The 17065-nt window shown below is 38.3% G+C and overlaps 1 protein-coding gene across 1 annotated transcript in view; it reads left to right on the top strand.

The window, feature by feature from the left end:
- Window positions 1-10806: 10806 nt before the first annotated feature.
- Window positions 10807-17065, top strand: part of LOC128855181 (sodium/calcium exchanger 1-like) — a 125691-nt gene continuing 119432 nt past the window's right edge. Inside the window, exon 1 of the mRNA XM_054089885.1 lies at window positions 10807-10810. The gene's annotated coding sequence lies outside the window, so the exon portion shown is untranslated. The remainder of the gene's footprint in view (window positions 10811-17065) is intronic.

Raw genomic sequence — 17065 nt, 5'->3', positions numbered from 1 at the left:
ATTAATTTTGCGCCACCTAGTACAAGTGCGCGGATATTTTGGACATAAATCAAGTTTAGAGAATTGCATGAAGAAAAAACAAATTTTTTTAACTTTCATTTTCGTGTGCTCAATCGTCATCCATACACCGTGTATTTTCACGAAATTCACGGGTACATATGTACTTCTATAGACATTCTTCTGCCCAAGTGGAAGCATTCCGATCTTCTCCTACACTTTGCGGTGTGCGTCTTGATGTTGGGAAAGCTTCTACAGTTTTACACCTGTCAAGGCGCGACCGCTATTAGGAAAATCTTTTTTTATAATTTTTTGTTTGATTTCTGCAAGCATCGAGCCCGTACCCTCAGAATGGTGGTCAAGCGCAAACCCACTCGTACCACAAATGGTAGTCAAACACAAACCCGACATAAAACTTGGCCTTACCTTAATTATTTTTAATATGTCGCGCATGCCTTAATTTGCACAAAGTGGTCAAATTTCATAAATCTAATGAATTTATATATATAAGTATATTTATACTATGCAAATATTCGCCCAACAGTTTTTACCTTGTAATACGAGTATATACGAAAATCTAAAAATATGAAAACAACCAAATCCACTACTCTTCGAACCAAGCCAATTTTACCGCTTTCACCACCTAGCAAATTATTGTACGACGTAACTAATTTATTTATTTTATGTTTCCTGCATTTATGTTTTCACTTGTCCTTCGATTAGGGTTACAGCATAACATGGGGATGTCGTAAATTAATTACACTTCCTTTTGTTTTATGTTGTCATCGCACCAAAGTAAACAAAGCAAATAGACTGACAGATACAGAGAAAATTTATGGTTGAACGACTGACTAACTGACGGCTTGTCGCATTGACAGGCTATTGGTGAAAGAGCACACCGAGCATTGATTAAAAATAAACGCTTGTAGGTTGTCTAGCTGAAGGAAGGTACATACGTACTCAGCCAAGTATCATATGTATGCATATGTATATGTGTATGTACGTTGATGAGTAGAATTGTGCTTTTCTATTTAGCCATTCGGTTATTTGCCAATCTGCCAAACAGGTATTTAGCTAATAATTGAAAACTGCTTCTAAAGAGAAACTCAAATGGCCCTGCTGTACTCGGTCATGCGCAGCCGAAGCAATTTTAAGCTCAGCTACAGTGTGTTTGCTTTTGTGCTTGACAGTGCCAGTATTCAATGTCAACCTAAGCGGTAATGAAATGGATCACACATACAAACATGTGCAAATAAACTTAGTCCTACACATATGCATATTTCTGAAAAAATATTTGTAAATGTTGTACATTCTCACACTCACAATGCCCTACAAGTGAATATAGTAGACTAAGCCAAAAAGCTCCGATGCCCTTAGAAATTAGGGGAACTAAATGCGCTGCATTTTCTTGGTTTTTCCGATGATGGATGGACTGAAACCTCTGAACGGTAAATGGTTTTTGCGAAACATTTTCTCATAATAGAAAGGCATTCAAAGATTTGTCATACGTTCGTTCAAGCAATCAATCATATCGAAAATGATATAACTGTGTTTGGCGGGGATGGAGATACCGCTAGATATTTCTAGTTTCATCCGGCGTCAAAAATTGTTTGAAAATAAACCTGTTTTTCGTATTGCATGCTTACCTCTCCAGCAACGTTCATTTCTGGTATTTGAGTTCCTTCTGTGATAGTCCGGAAGTGGCTTTCAAGGCACCACGTTTCTTATCGCCACTTTTGAAGGCGCCACTATTCTTCACCTGCTGATATAAAGGTTAGGTAGTCCTGGGTGATCTGACTTAGACCCCTAGGGTCTATTGTGTTGCTAGTGCTATGTATTTGGAGTCGAAGGTATCATTTTACATAATTTATAATGCACGTGTTCGCGAGTTTTAACAAGCCGTTCAGCCTTTTGTCAGCAATACCCTTCAAGGATGCAAAATATGTTGATCCTAGGCACATTTGTCGAGTCCTACAAAGAGCAGAGCAGTGGCAAAGTAGGTGTTCTAAAGTACCCCTAGCATTCGCTTCCTTGCATGCAATACCATTTTGGCTGCATGCTGTGGGGTCAGGCAGTGTCCCATTAGTACTCCAACCAATATTTTACAGTCTTTTCTAGAGACTGATGAAAAAGAGTTGGTAGTTTTCGTATTCCAAGTCCTTATCATCATTTTGACAGTTTTGTACGAGGTTGAGTATTTCCATTTCGACTGTGTTTCCAGAAATAAATCTTCGTGTAGTTTCAAAGGGGAGTGTGATGGGTATATTTTTGACGTGCTCAATCTCAGCAAGCGAATTCCAGCCTTAGTGAGCTCATAGGCTCTCTCATTTCCTTCTATTTCTTTGTGTCCTGGTATCCAGCAAATAGTGACCTGCCCATTTCCGCAGAGTTCATTCATTTTGGATTTGCATTGTTGAACCCATTCCGAGTTAGTCCAAGGAGCCGATATAAAACTATAACATTATCTAAATTCTCGATTATTAGTCGCAGATATTGCTTCCTGCTCGTTAGATTGTAGGTAAAGAAATAAATTAAGAAAGGGGGAGAGAAAGATAAAGTAAGGTGTGGCAATAAGATGATATTATGGATGAATTCAATGGCTGTTGGATGGAATTCGTTTCGTTCTTGGTTAAAAATTCGCGGATAATAATGGCACTGTGCGCCGTTGCATTATCGCAATGCAATATCCTCTAGTTAGTTTCGCATAAATCCTGTCTTTTTTGGCAAATTACTTCATGTAAACGTCTCAGATATCCATTATTTTTGCGCAAAATGACAACTGCAAATGGCTTAAAATTCTTTCATCGTCATTCTTTGGCTCCTGGGCGATGCTACGGCACTAACATGCCGGTCAACTTTCTTTCTGTGATTTTAGCGCCATTTTCGACATTATCCACGTTTTCTTTAACTTAAAAAAAGGAGACGAAACCAAAAGGGCACGATATTAGCTATTACACTATTGGCACCCATTCAGCGGCCTGGCTTGCATTTTCGCCTTTATCAAAAACAAAAAACTTTAAAATGTCCCAAATTTTCTCTTTGTTGACTTCCATTGTAAACAGCGTGTAACTCACAACTGAATGGAACAAACAAAAAACAGCGAACGATTTTTTTTTTAGTCTGAAGTGTCACCTAGACAACGAGCATATGATAAACTTTAAATTGTTTGATCGATACTTTACGAGATCTGCAGAGAAAATGATGGATTTCTTTTTCCCCAAAATAATATAACTAAATATCTTCTTTTTTTTTATTGCGACTAATTCATAAATATTTCCAAACGACCAGCAAAACACTTGTATGGGCTACTACAATCGTTGAAATTTAAGTGTTGACGGAGTTTATTTTAAGCTTGTGCTGCAGTACCTTGGTGCCTTGTCAATGCACCTAAGATCCTCATTTTAGAACAGTAGCATTTGGTTTTCGTACTTTGACTGGCGCACCCGCACTGCTGTGCACTATAACTCCATGCTGCTCTTAGTATCTGCCCATGAGCCATTGCATGTTATATTTTAGTGCTTGTGCAAACTACGTGGACAGATTTTTTTTTGGCGTAGTTTAATTTTCCATTTTTTCTAAGAAGACCTTATTTAAAGCGATTTGGGATTTTTTTTGCAAAGTTTCGATTTGTTTTCAGTTTCACCAAATGCAATCAGCGCGGTGTCATCTGAAAACTTGTCTGTGACGTAATTAGAATCAGACGGTAGGCCACGTCTGAAAATAAGGTACAGTAGAGGCCCAAGAACGGTGTCTTGAGATGTTTCTGCCTTAATTTGTCGAAGACTTGAATAAGCATCATCACTCCAAGATTTCGTAGTTTTGTTTAGGAAGTATTAATTTTAGTTTAACAAGCAAACCTGTGTCACAAACGCGGGGAATACACCAGAATATACTTTTTTACTTTCGAGTGACTTTTCTATTTCGTTCGTGATCCTGTGTACCCGATCGTTTGTAGAGTGTTTACTGCGAAGGCTAAACTGATGTGTTAGAATTATTATTTTGTTGAGTCGCTTAATCAACAGCTTTTCAATTACAGGTAGGAGTGATATGGGTCTATACGATGAAACCTCGTGTCAAGGTTTTCCTGGTTCTTGAAACATAATAACCTCCGCAGTTTCCCAGAAAAGGGAAACGTAATGAAACTTGAAAGATGCAATCATTATGTTAGTGAGATGCTTCGGATGCTTTTAGGTGCAAGCTGCTTGAGTATTTCTTCAGTGATTAAATCAACGCCAGGGAACATATTATTTTTTAGCATTTTAGTTTCTGTTCAAACGCTTGGAGCACATCCGTGCTTCATGAGCTGTAGAAACATCAGCTAGATAGTCTGCATATGTTCTGCTTTCTGGAAATTTTTGTTAGCCCATTTTCCTTATTTTTTCTTGAGAGGAAGGCAATACATTTGTGGCCTTTTTAACCCCTTAACCTACGATTTAGACTCGAAGATGTTGGGCCGAAATAGTATACAAGCTCGAGCAGTCTTTTCAGACCATCTAATTTAACCCACACCATGCACACGTAATATTCACTTTTGGACTATGTCCGTACTATCTACGTTTGGCCCGACCATCGTACGCGGGCTATGCCCGTCACTGTATTTTAAGGGGTTAAGCATTTAGTGCATTTCCTTAGGGAGTAATCCACACGACGCTTCTTGGAGAATCAATGCAAGTGACGAGAAAAATTATCATTTTTAAATTTCTGTATTTTCCGACTTGGTCATTTTATTTAGCCTAGTTTCATCTTTCGTGTTCGAGTTTGATGCCACTTACTGAGAAGTTTTCCCTTTCGTGAAATAAGATCTCTGAGCTCCTTTGGGTATTATGTATTGCTGGACGAAGAAATGTGAACTTCGGTATCCAATTGCTCCTCATTAATTGTTTGTACCTCATGTGAAAATATTAAATTTAGTAGAACTCGGAAAAGATGCCAGTACTTGAATTGAGATATGTTCTACCATGCCGCAGTATTGCACGTTAGGGTATATGAAGTAGCTGCGAATTGTTTACCTGCGCAGGTTTGCCACAAAATGATACTTATGAATATGTACGGGCATATTATTGTACGTTCTAAGATTTCGGTTTGGTTATTTTGAATAAAAAAGCATACAACTTTCGTCTATTAAAAATTAAAATAGAAATGGAACATAGAGGTGGAGAAAAGTTTCCAATTCATATTTTATAGGCCACTGCGACACTGTTAATTTTTTTGGGCAGTCAATTTTCCACCTTTATTTTTTTTATTCATTTTATTTTTAGTCTCCACCTGTCATCTGAAGTTGACGCCGGTCGTCTATCGCTTGACTCTTTTCAACTTTCCTTTCTGTTTGTACTTCGTCACTCTTCATCGCCCCTTCTTATCAGCGGCCGCCTTTCAACGCCACTTAAGGGGTTAGAACAGTGTAGCGACAGAAAAAATGAACAAATTTTAGAATTTTTTTCTGCGGGATATGGAAATCAATCAAAATTCTGAAAAAGGTCATGAACCGCTGTACTTCTAAACGTACAAAGCATCAGTACCTACTTTTTATTTCCACAATCCGGTAGACAGAAATATCTATTTTGCGAAACTTTGTGAGATATTAATTTCCAAATGAATTATTAATTGTAAATTATTAACTATAGATTAATATAAAAGAATTTGGCAGCTACGCAGTTTTTCTTTGACGAAGACTTTTTCTAAGTATGCGTGGCCAGACCAATCACAGGGCTCGGTACTCGAAGTGTAACCAATTAAAAATGCCACATAATGCCACAGAAACAGAAAAAACAATTTTCGGAACTTGACCGCTTTCAGCCAAGCGAAGAAACTCCTTCGCTCACTCAAGACTGACTTTAGCCATTATATATGCCACACCATAACGCCATGACCATAACCGTAGCCTTATGTATCTATTGAATATTGGGTTTTCTTCATAACCGTAAGTAGATATGAAATGTTTTACATTTATTTTGATATTTACGATACAAATTTGAATCATAGAATTGAATGACGAAAAATGAATTGACTGTGGAAAATTATCCACATTTTTATGACAAAAAGCAAATGTTGTCATTAATTCTACTTCATTATCAGCTGTTAATGGTTACGGCATGACTAATCGACAAATGCTGTAATGTTGCGGCTATGTTTATGGTTATCACTATGGCGTTATGGTTATGGCACCACTAATTCCATTCTTAATACCTTCGCTATGATGTACCACGTGCCGAGAGAGGTTGCGTCAAAATTTAAAATAAAACTATTTTCGCATATTTTTTCAACTGAATTTAATTCGGGATTTCTTAACCGTTCAAAGCTGTTTATTTGAGCTACTAGCAGGCTTGGACATTTCCAGAAAGTCTTTGTCCGTTTCATTTCATTGATCCATACCATAAAACTCGGTGCTCTCTCGTTAATCTAAAAACTTTCGATTCGATTTATTGAAAGTTTGCAGTTCGACCTCATGGTCTTTTGTGCCCGAAACAAAAAAGAAGAAAAAAGCAAAACATTAGATAGTGGAAGGCTTATTCTCTTCTTCACTTTCATTTTCAATTTGATAAGTAATGTGATTGACTCGCCACCGCTACTCAAGAAAATTTATTTCAATATTCCCCCACGAAGTGTTCGAAATCATGATATTTTCGGCTTAGGTATGGTTAGAACTAATTATGCTTCCAATGCTGCGATTTCCGGGACTTTGAGAGAATTTAATTCGCTTTCAATTTGTATTCGTCTAGATTTTTCTTCCACAAAGTACCACTTCAAAATGTTACTAAATGAATTGTTCAACTAGACTCTAAGTACTCTTTATTATTATTTCTCTGTGAATTTTAAGAAATGTTACATTTGCTTTCATTCATTAAAATGAAACTAGTAAATTATAAATTTAATAGATTTTTGATTGAGAAATTGATTGATTGTGAGAAATACTGCCTTTTTAGATTATTAAATAAGTAATTCTTTGACTGTGTCATTCAAAGGTATTTCAGCATATTTTAAGCAAACCAAAAAAAAAATTTTTTTTGTAATTTCTGCTATGGTCCAACCCCCTAAACAACTTTTGTAATACATATATCACCTCGCACATCGCTATTTCACAACTCGTTGGCATTTTGAATTGGTTTTACTAACCAATTTTAGTCCTTACAATGCCTGAGCACGCCTCATTCCACAATCCTAAAAATGTGTATGTACACACAAAAATATTTGCAGTTGGCAGGAAATTATTTTCTGATTTCACTCTTCAATTGCAGCAAAAAAAGTAAACACTACAGCAGTAGCAATTCAATGTGAGTGGGGGAAACTCATTCAAGAATTTAGACAATCGTTGAAGATGGCGCAAAAGCATAATGATAACGCCAAGAGAATGTGTCGAAGGGTAAAGTAAAAGGGATGTCGCATCATGCGACGTGAAAGCTGACTAGAGTTTGCGTGAAAAAAAAGTAATAAGATTGCTGAAAGTAGTGCGCACAGTGCGACTACCTAACCTGCAGGAAAATTCTCGAATACCAAACTGGTACACTTCTCATGAATTTTGGACCATAATCAGTTCGTGATCTTTCTCATTTGCTTAGAGGCTAGTTAGGCTACATATCATGATACCAGCATAAACATAAAAGAGGAGAGAACAAGAATTATAAGCAATGGCAATTATCTAAAAGATGGCAAAACCCAAATCGCTACTTTATTATCATAAAGTTTCATAAGTGGCTAAGGAAATTAAATTGCCGATGAATTGGCCAACTCCGGATCAGCGGGTATCCCACAGGGAGCAGAGCCAATAATCGGAATCACTTCTACAGGAATCATGAGTTGGATCAGCGATTATGTACGCAATTTATATAATATAAAGAGAACTGCGATGTATTTTGTGACAAGCCCGAAGAGAAAACTGTCGTACTTTCTTCTAAAACTTAGAAGAATAGACGTTCGGTTGATGGACGGTTCTATAACAAGACACAACCCATGGGCTCAGCATATGTGCACCATTGGAATCATTGGAGTCATTGAGGACCCGATTGCCTGTTTTGCTTAGAGGAGACGGATAATACTGACTGAGCATTTTCTCTATGGTCTATGTTCCGATTTCATGCGAATGAGTAATATCCGTTCTCCCAAACTGGAGGATATTTTCAGATTTGACAAAGAATCTAGAAAATTCTCACTGGACTCGCTATCTCTGTCTCTGTCTCCATTCTATCCGATCTCTTTCTTTCTATTACTACTCTCCTTTCCTCCTAGACTATCTACCCTTTTAATTTCCAGAGATTTTAATACAATGGGCTTTTTAACCTGATTGTTTTATAAGTTACCAATCACCCGGTGCTTCTTGGCTCACCTTTTTCAAATTTCAATTTTTTCGGTAAGCGGTTAATATTCATCAGGTCAGTGAGTGAGCTCTCGATATTGGAATTTCCTTTACAAAAAAAATGAAAACAAAGCAACTTGGAAGTATATTCCAATCAAATTTCACCACAACATCCTTTATGCCGCTACCGTGGAAGTTATCTTCAGTCTGACCGCATAGATAATCTTCAGACAGTTTCTGGTTGGGACAAAACCACTTGCAAGTGTAGCGTATTTGTTAGTCTCAAAAGCTCCCTCGACAATTTCTGAGGCCAGAGTGGCCATACAAGCTTGCATATGAATGTTCTCGGCGCTCAAAACTACCCGAGAGCATACTACAATTTAACCAAAGATACACTCCACTATACAAAAACTAACTCAACGGTGCCAACGTTATGGTACTTGGCCAACGCAATATGAGCTTGAAGGCATAATATGAATGAGCCTAGGACCTTAGAACTAGGCAAGTGGTAACCTATTGGAATTCATTATACGAGTAGTCTCCTTATAATATACAATAATATATCACACTAGTTAGCAGTAAAATAGCGACTACCTTCGCTTGGAAGACACTAAAGTAACTTGGAGTCTTAAATTTGAGTTAAGTAGAGAGAGTCTTTTGGATGACTCCTGTACCAATTTTTTTATTCCATTTCAAACCTTCCGTGAATAGATTAACTGGAAATTGTTTTCATAAGTCTCTAGCCTGCGGAGATTGATAACGGTTATAACCAAACTAAGCATACACTGGCCAATCCCAATCCGAACTAAGCAACTAATGACTCTTGAATAGCTATGCCCTAAGATGGGATGTTGTTATTGTTGTAGCGGCATGAATATTTTCCATACATGTTTGGGGAATGCTACTGAAGTGACAGTCCTTGACCGGATATAAATCCGGGTCATTCCTGTTATGTAGAACCGACTCTCGTGGAAACCTTTAGAAGGTGATAAATACTGCCGCTTCATACTTTTTTGTATTATGTAATTCGAAAGCAGCGTTATATTCGGCAAACTGTTTCTGTGGGAAACAAAAATATTTATAAGAATACTCATACAACCCAGTTCAGATCATAGTCGCAGTCGCAGCCTTATTTTTCTTAACTGCCTAATGCCAAAAATGAACTGATGCTCATAGACAATCCATTTGTCGGTGTAATTTAGACATGATAAATGGGAATCTGAAGTAAATTTTAGGATATCTTTTATAGCTCAGACCCCAGCTGAGTCAATGTGAAGCCTGTGTAGCTAAACCAGATTATTTTATGTTTTATTCTGATAAATGGGATTTGTTCAAAGTAGGAAAATTCTTCTTTCTCATACCTTTTTCTTCGACATAATAAATATTATGGTTGGCTCTCCATTTCAATTCGAGCGCATTGCTTCCATATCCCCAACAGATCCCCTCGTATTGTTTATATTTTTTACGTAGAATATGTCAGAAACTTTTATACTTCTAACTCGCCTATATTTCATATTTATAAAGAATTCAATGTTTTTAAGTCTAAGTCTTCAAATAAATGTTAAGTTAGGTTAGATTGAAATGGTTGCCCAGAAAGAGGGCACAATTGGGGCGAAGAAATCAAATTCGTCCTTTGCGATCATCATCCTTTTCGATTGCAAAGGAAATAAGGAGGAATATAACGGTAGAAGGAAGAGGAAGGGGCGAGGGGTTGGGTTGTTAAATCAAATGATTTTCGAATGAATTCACAGATCGAAGTAAAATTGTTTGTGTTTTGAAATGAAAGATGAAAAATTAAAATCGCCTATAAATTTTGCTTCCTCTACCGATTAATAGGCGACGCTTTCAATACTTTTCAATCAATCTGTAATTGACTATAAAAATTAATGTCGTGAGATGAGACTTGCATTAAAAGGTGTATTGACTGTTCTTCAGTATTAAATTAATTAATAAATTACAAAGCCAAAATTACATTACAAATCGAAAATGACATCAGCCTACCGCATCGGAGGCCGCAGTCATCACACAACAACAAAATCACAGTCGTAATGTGTCAGAAGCGCGCCTGTTTGAGTTTACTTTTCGGCTATGACGCTATTTGCCGCTTGCGAAATGAGTACCAAATAACTCGCAATTGGCACCAGTCGCACCAGTTCTGGAACAGACACATTTTTCACTAACAAGTTTAGGTTTGCGCTGCAGAGTATGTTTAGGCATCAGCTCTTACATATATAAATTTATAAATTTCTATTTTAACAACTGCGTGAAAGTTCGACATGTCGTTGCCACTCAATGTTTAACTTGCTTCCCGGTTGCCGCGACTTCCCCAACTCCCTCACTGCCAGCTATCTGAAATGGGAAAGTGGCGCAAAAAAGGCAGTAGTGACAAAATATTCAAGTTCTCCAACAAACTTAAGTCGATACGATGTAGGGGTGGTTGTTAGTGCCATTGCTGCTGCAGCACTTTTTTGAATAGAAGCTAAAGTTTTGTTGCGATAATATGACAAAAATCTACGAAACTGAAACTTTGGCACAAAACAAATGACCGAGTTGATCCAACCAAGCTGCAACAAAGTGGCATGGGAAGGATATGGATGCTTTAGATTTATTGTTGCACTTAGCAAGCTTGTAGCTAATGCGAATATGTAAAATTGTGGCAAGCGAAGATATTCGGCTGCAATATTAAATATTTTATGTACTCCTTTTCTTTTTAAGAGCTTAATTTATATGCCAAAAACTTTGTATTGTATTTAACCCGTTGCGACATTTTACACGAAACATCGTAAAAATATTTGCGCATATTTGCAATATTTTTTTGGGAGAAGTTTAACACTTTCTTTGTGAATAAAAGTTATATTATACGCTCCCAATGGAAATTTATAATTTTTGAATCTTATATAAAATGTTTTTTTTCTTAAATTATTCGCAAAAAAAAGAAAATTTTCATGGTCATTGAAGTGGCACTAAAAGTCTATGTATATGTACTATACTATATGTATAAGTAGATATATAATTGGCGTTTACACCCTTTCTGATTGTTTGGCCGTGCTCCTCCTCATCTCCTCTTATTTGTGGTGTGATTCTGGATGTTCTTCCATAAACGGAGGGACCTACAATTTTTTTATACCACCTCCGAATGACAGATAGTTTTTTATGAAGAGCTTTTTCATGACAGAAATACACTTAGAGGCTTGCCATTACCTGACGAGATTGCTATTAGAAAAAACATTTTGTATGATTTGGTGCTTCGTGCGCGAGGTTTCGAACTTGCGTGCTTCCTAGGCGTGCTAGTTCTTTTTTTTAAGCATAAAATAAAAGTTCAAAATTTTATTAAGCAGCCATTTTTAACTAACAATACTTGAACTAACATTTAAAACAAAGTGTATATATGTATGTACAAGCAAACAAATAAGTTTTTCTTAAATAATTTTAAAAATCGCATATCACGTTTTGAACATTTTTGACATTTATTTCCATAATTTTCAATTTAATGAATTCCATTGGAAAAATTATTATTGCCATCTATCAGCCCAGCACTAGCCTGCCATCCCAAACGTTGTGGGTTCGAGTCCCACGTAAAGCACGGTCCTCGCACTTTTCCAAACTTACCTACTTTCCTAATTTCTCATAAAACAAAACAAAAAAAATAATAATAATTCATTCCTCAACCCCAACAACCTTATCCTTACAATCCTTACTCAAGCACAAAAAGACAGCGCATTACTTGCATTGTGGCTGCTAAGACAAGCAAAAAAAAGATAAAGATAAATTTAGCGAAGTCTTCAACCACCTGTGTGACCCTTCTGCCAGAAAAATGTGACACACAGATGGCGCTCCAAGCAGTAAGCAGGCGTTGTTCCTAAGCAACGACAGGTGGGCATTCCCACTACTTAGGACTGGTAGCGGCAGGCGAATCACCTACCCTGTCAGAAATCAAATAGATTAACGCAAGACTGAGTCTTGTCGAGGCCCTGTGCTGGCGAGTGGAATGAATAAGGAAACAAAACAAAAAAAAAATCAGCTCGGCTAGACACTCAATGCCTTTTTGGCGACGTTTGGCGACACTACACTCGCCTTAGTCTAGATTATGCGCATAAAATTGTCATTTGTTAACGATTCAAATTGACATCACTGGCAATCACATGAGTTTGCAAGTCCATCGGATAGATTTATTTACTGTGACGGAGCGTCAGCTTTGCCTTGAGCGTAGATATTGGAGTACTTTTTACGCAAATGTCTAATGATTAAAATAATTTAAATTTTATATAGCCGGTCTTCTTAATAATCACAAATTCACATACCAAGAATGTTTTCTTTTTTTTTGTCGGGACAGACTAGCAAGTACAGCACTCAAACAACATTAAGTCCATTATACTGCACTCGAGTTCCCTTTTTAATTTTCTTTAAATCTACCCGATCTCTGAAGAAATCTGAGTGGATCTTGTGCTGCTAAGGATCCAAGGTGGTCGCGACCAAGAATGTTTACTAAGAACGCTTCTGAACCGAACGGCCGACTGAATATGTGCTAATTGCATTAACGCATCGTTGAGCTCTTTCAAATAGCCCCTAAATCTAAAACTCTACTTACAGCTATGCGAAGGAAGAAATCTGGCTGTGATAAGCCTTCTCAGTAATAAGCTAGAAACGAGAGTCTTTTTGATTGAACACCTTTTGGATTGTAGCCCGCAATAAACAAGGTAGGTAGGTAGGTGAAACGCTAGGCGCTATTTTGATACCATTATGAGACCTCCAACAGACAGATATTTACAGCCAGCAAAAGCTGTTTGTGTAATGTAGAAGACTCAGGGAATTTAGGTTATCGCACTACTCCAGGCTGTCGAATAAAGGAACATCCAGTCACCTTAATCCCCTAGCTACAAATCGCAGACATTTATAGAAAAAGTGCTGAACAGTCTTCTTCTCTGAAAGGTTCTAAGATATAAGTTGTGCATTTCTCCCTTCACAACAGTCAAATTCCTAAAGTTTGAATGCAGAACACTTCATGTGCGATCCCTTGTTTTTGTTGCTTACTTTCTTTTACTTATAAAACGTTTAAATGGCATTCGCTCAAGTGGACGAAGGCTTGTGGCTGACCACCATTCGGTTGTCATGGGCTTGAAATCCACTATGAGCACGAACCATCAAATTATAGAAAAAGTTTTTTCTAAGCGATATAGGAGTCATCCCTTGGCAGGAAATGGCAAAGCTCCGAGAATTTTCCTGCTAAACAAACTTCTGATGAAAATCATTTATTGTTCGGAGGCCGCATAAAACTCTTAAGGGACTTCTAAAGCAAAATAAAGACACACATCATACATCCGCAGTTAGTTGTTTTTCCAAGCTTCTTCTCCGATTCGTGATATATTTGTATATAAACTTCGATATTTTGAGTTCCATCCTGTGGCCCTATGCTCTATCTAGGAACCACAGCAAAATATATGTACTTATACATACATACATATATACAATTATATCGTCGTAAGCAAAATGTTCTGCAAGAAATTCGCAATATTTTTACCGCATACCCAAATAGAGCTCCTGCACACAAGCGCTCACAACTATGTATGAGCTTATACATAAAATGCAGATAGCAATCGCTTTCTATGCAAAAGGAACAATTCACTCATGTAAGATTTTACAATGCAAAAGACATTTTGCTATCGCAACTCAACCGCGTACTTGCATAGCAAACTACGTACGTATCATTTATTGTCGTATTTAGATATGTACTCGTATGTCTGTATGTCATCACGAGCTTCAATCCCCAAAAATATGACAGAGCTCCTGTCAAGAAAATCCTCACGTAGCCAAGGGATTTTCAAATTCAACCGTGCTAATGATACCAAAAATAAACGAATATAAATAAAATAATAAGTACTAGGGTAGCAAAGATAAATGCCCACAAAAACGGGTGTGGAAATAGAACATCTGATTTAAACACATAAAAAACCAAAAAAAATAAAACAAAAAATCGAAATTTAAGGTTAAAAAAAAAAAAAAATAAATAAAATGTAACAAATAAGGAAGACCGAAATCGGCCCGTCACAAACTTTACATACACGCGCACATTTTAGTAAAACTTAATTTTGGCTGCCTGTTAATTTTTGCATCAAATAAACTCATAGACAGCGTACGATTGCTGGCGTATGCCAATGATATTGACATCATCGGCCTTAAGAACTGCGCTGTTAGTTCTGCCTTCTCCAAACTGGATAAAGAGGCAAAGCGAATGGGTCTGGTGGTGAACGAGGACAAAACGACATACCTCCTGTCTTCAAACAAACAGTCGGCGCACTCACGTATCGGCACCCACGTCACTGTTGACAGTTATGATTTCGAGGTTGTAAAGGACTTTGTATACTTGGGAACCAGCATTAACACCGATAACAATGCCCGCCTTGAAATCCAACGTAGAATCTCTCTTGCCAACAAGTGCTACTTTGGACTAAATAGGCAAATGAGCAGTAAAGTCCTCTCTCGACGAACAAAACTAACACTCTACAAGGCTCACATCATGCCCGTCCTAACGTATGGCGCAGAAGCTTGGACGATGACAACATCCGATGAAGCGACGCTTGGAGTGTTCGAGAGAAAGATTCTGCGTAAGATCTTTGGACCTTTGAATGTTGGCAACGGCGAATATCGCAGACGATGGAACGATGAGCTGTATGAGCTTTACGACGACATAGACATAGCGCAGCGAGTAAAGATCCAGCGGCTACGTTGGCTGGGTCATGTCGTCCAAATGGATACAAACGCTCCGGCTTTGAAAGTATTCGATGCGGTACCAGCTGGTGGTAGCAGAGGAAAAGGAACGCCTCCTCTGCATTTTAAAGATCAGGTGGAGAAGGACTTGGCTTCACTTGGGGTGTCCAATTGGCACCGGTCAGCAAGAGAAAGAAACGACTGGCGCCCTTTGTTAAACTCGGCCAAAATCGCGTAAGTGGTTATCGCGCCAATTAAGAAGAAGAAGAAACTCATAGACAATGAGAGTCAACTATGGATTGGAATATCAGACGGACCGACCGGAGTTTACTCCTACCATATAAAAAGTGGCCGTAGTTTTATTCGATGTCAATAATATTTATAAACGAGGTGAGGAGGAAAACGTGTACCCAGTTTGAGCGAGTTGTATTAAGTCGTTATCGAAATACTCGCGTTTAATCAAAAATATGAGTGACAACGTCCATTTCTAAACATTTTACTTGCATGCTATTTTATTTTTTGGTTCATCATTTGTACCAAATTTGAGTAATTTCGCTTAATTTATTATGGAGATATCACGTCAGTAAAAGTAAAAGAACTATGATTATTATTATTTCTACTTAACCGGAACAATCCGGACTTACAGCCCATCAATGGCTGTAATTCAATATGTAGTTTTTTATTCACAGAGGTTTTTTTTTGCGGGTGAGATAGGGTTCGAAATGCCTTCGCACTTACAGCGACCATCGTCTACTGCATCCAGTGGAGTGGCCACTAAAACAATCCCCTCTCCTCTTCTGGGGAGCCTTCCTTCCCGGGAGGGCATTACTTCGGGAGAGCCCAGAACGACTTGCATGAAATGGACCAGTTCTTTTCGCCCACGTCTGTGTCCACCATGATTGTAACCAGCTTCATGCTATAGGCTCGTCTTGTTATGTATCTGTCCGTAAGGCTCCGCTTTGTTGTACTGCATCGAGATATATCTTTTTTCAACGTAACTTTTACAAGCATTCCAGTTATCCTCGTTATCAATAATCTTTCCGATCACATTGGCTTGCTTCCTCAGATCATCTCTTTCCACGAGCCATCTCTCACAACTAAAGAAGGTGTATTTGGCGTCATCGATCGGTGTTTCCCAGAATATACACCAGGGGTCGCTTACCTTACCCATGCGGTATGGATATTTTCGGAAGTATCCGTAGCCCGAGAGGAAGCCCACTTCTCCGATGCTCCTTTGGGCTTATTAGCCTGTTGTAGGAATCAACTTCGCCGTCCATCTGTCACTCGATTCAGTGGCCCATCGGCTTTGCCACTGCCGCATGGTTTTGCATCTCCATTCCACAGCGGTAGTGGTGACATGTTTTTTCCTGGAATCCCACGCATCCATCATTCCCTGGCCGTGAGGTGGATGGTATCTCCCCGCTAATCCCAAAAACTGCTGCGCCTGAGGCTGAAGCAACTCTGAGTGCCGCTATTCATTGTACAGCCTCCAGTGCTTTGCGCTTGGCTTTGCAGTTTAGCGCATCTGCCTATATTTCGCTGCCGCACAGGAGTATTGCCTTTGTGGTCGCCATGATCAGCCTTCTTTTACTCTTTGTTGGTCCACCGATGTTCGGCAATAGTCTGCTTCTAGTGATCTTCGATAGTTCAGTAGTCGCGCGCCGGGCCCAGAACGTAAGCCTGCAATCAAGTTGACTGTCCTACCACATCCCTTTTTGATGCACTAGGAGCGTGTCATCTAGTTGCATGCTGACCTCGACTGGCAGATGAATTCGAGCCATCAGGATGATTTCGGGCATATGCTCAGCGAGTTCCAAGCCATGGTCCCTAAGCCAAAATTCGGTGCTTAACATGACATGGTTTAGCTTCCTTCTGGCGTCCTCGGTATTTAACGTTGATATGGTTAAATCGACTCCTCTTATCATTCTGAGTATTTTTGTATATATATGCCTGTAATTTTCTTGGTTCCATATATATTATACTAGCAAACCCGGCCCCCTTCGCTGGGCACACTAAAATAGAATAGATATGGTTTAGAACAGAAAATATATGGTTTTCATATTATTTATTTCT

This window comes from Anastrepha ludens, chromosome 2 (genome assembly GCF_028408465.1).
Source record: "Anastrepha ludens isolate Willacy chromosome 2, idAnaLude1.1, whole genome shotgun sequence".
Classification (NCBI taxonomy): Eukaryota; Metazoa; Arthropoda; class Insecta; order Diptera; family Tephritidae; genus Anastrepha; species Anastrepha ludens.
Note: the sequence above shows the minus strand (reverse complement) of the source record. Positions and strands in the feature narration are given on the sequence as shown.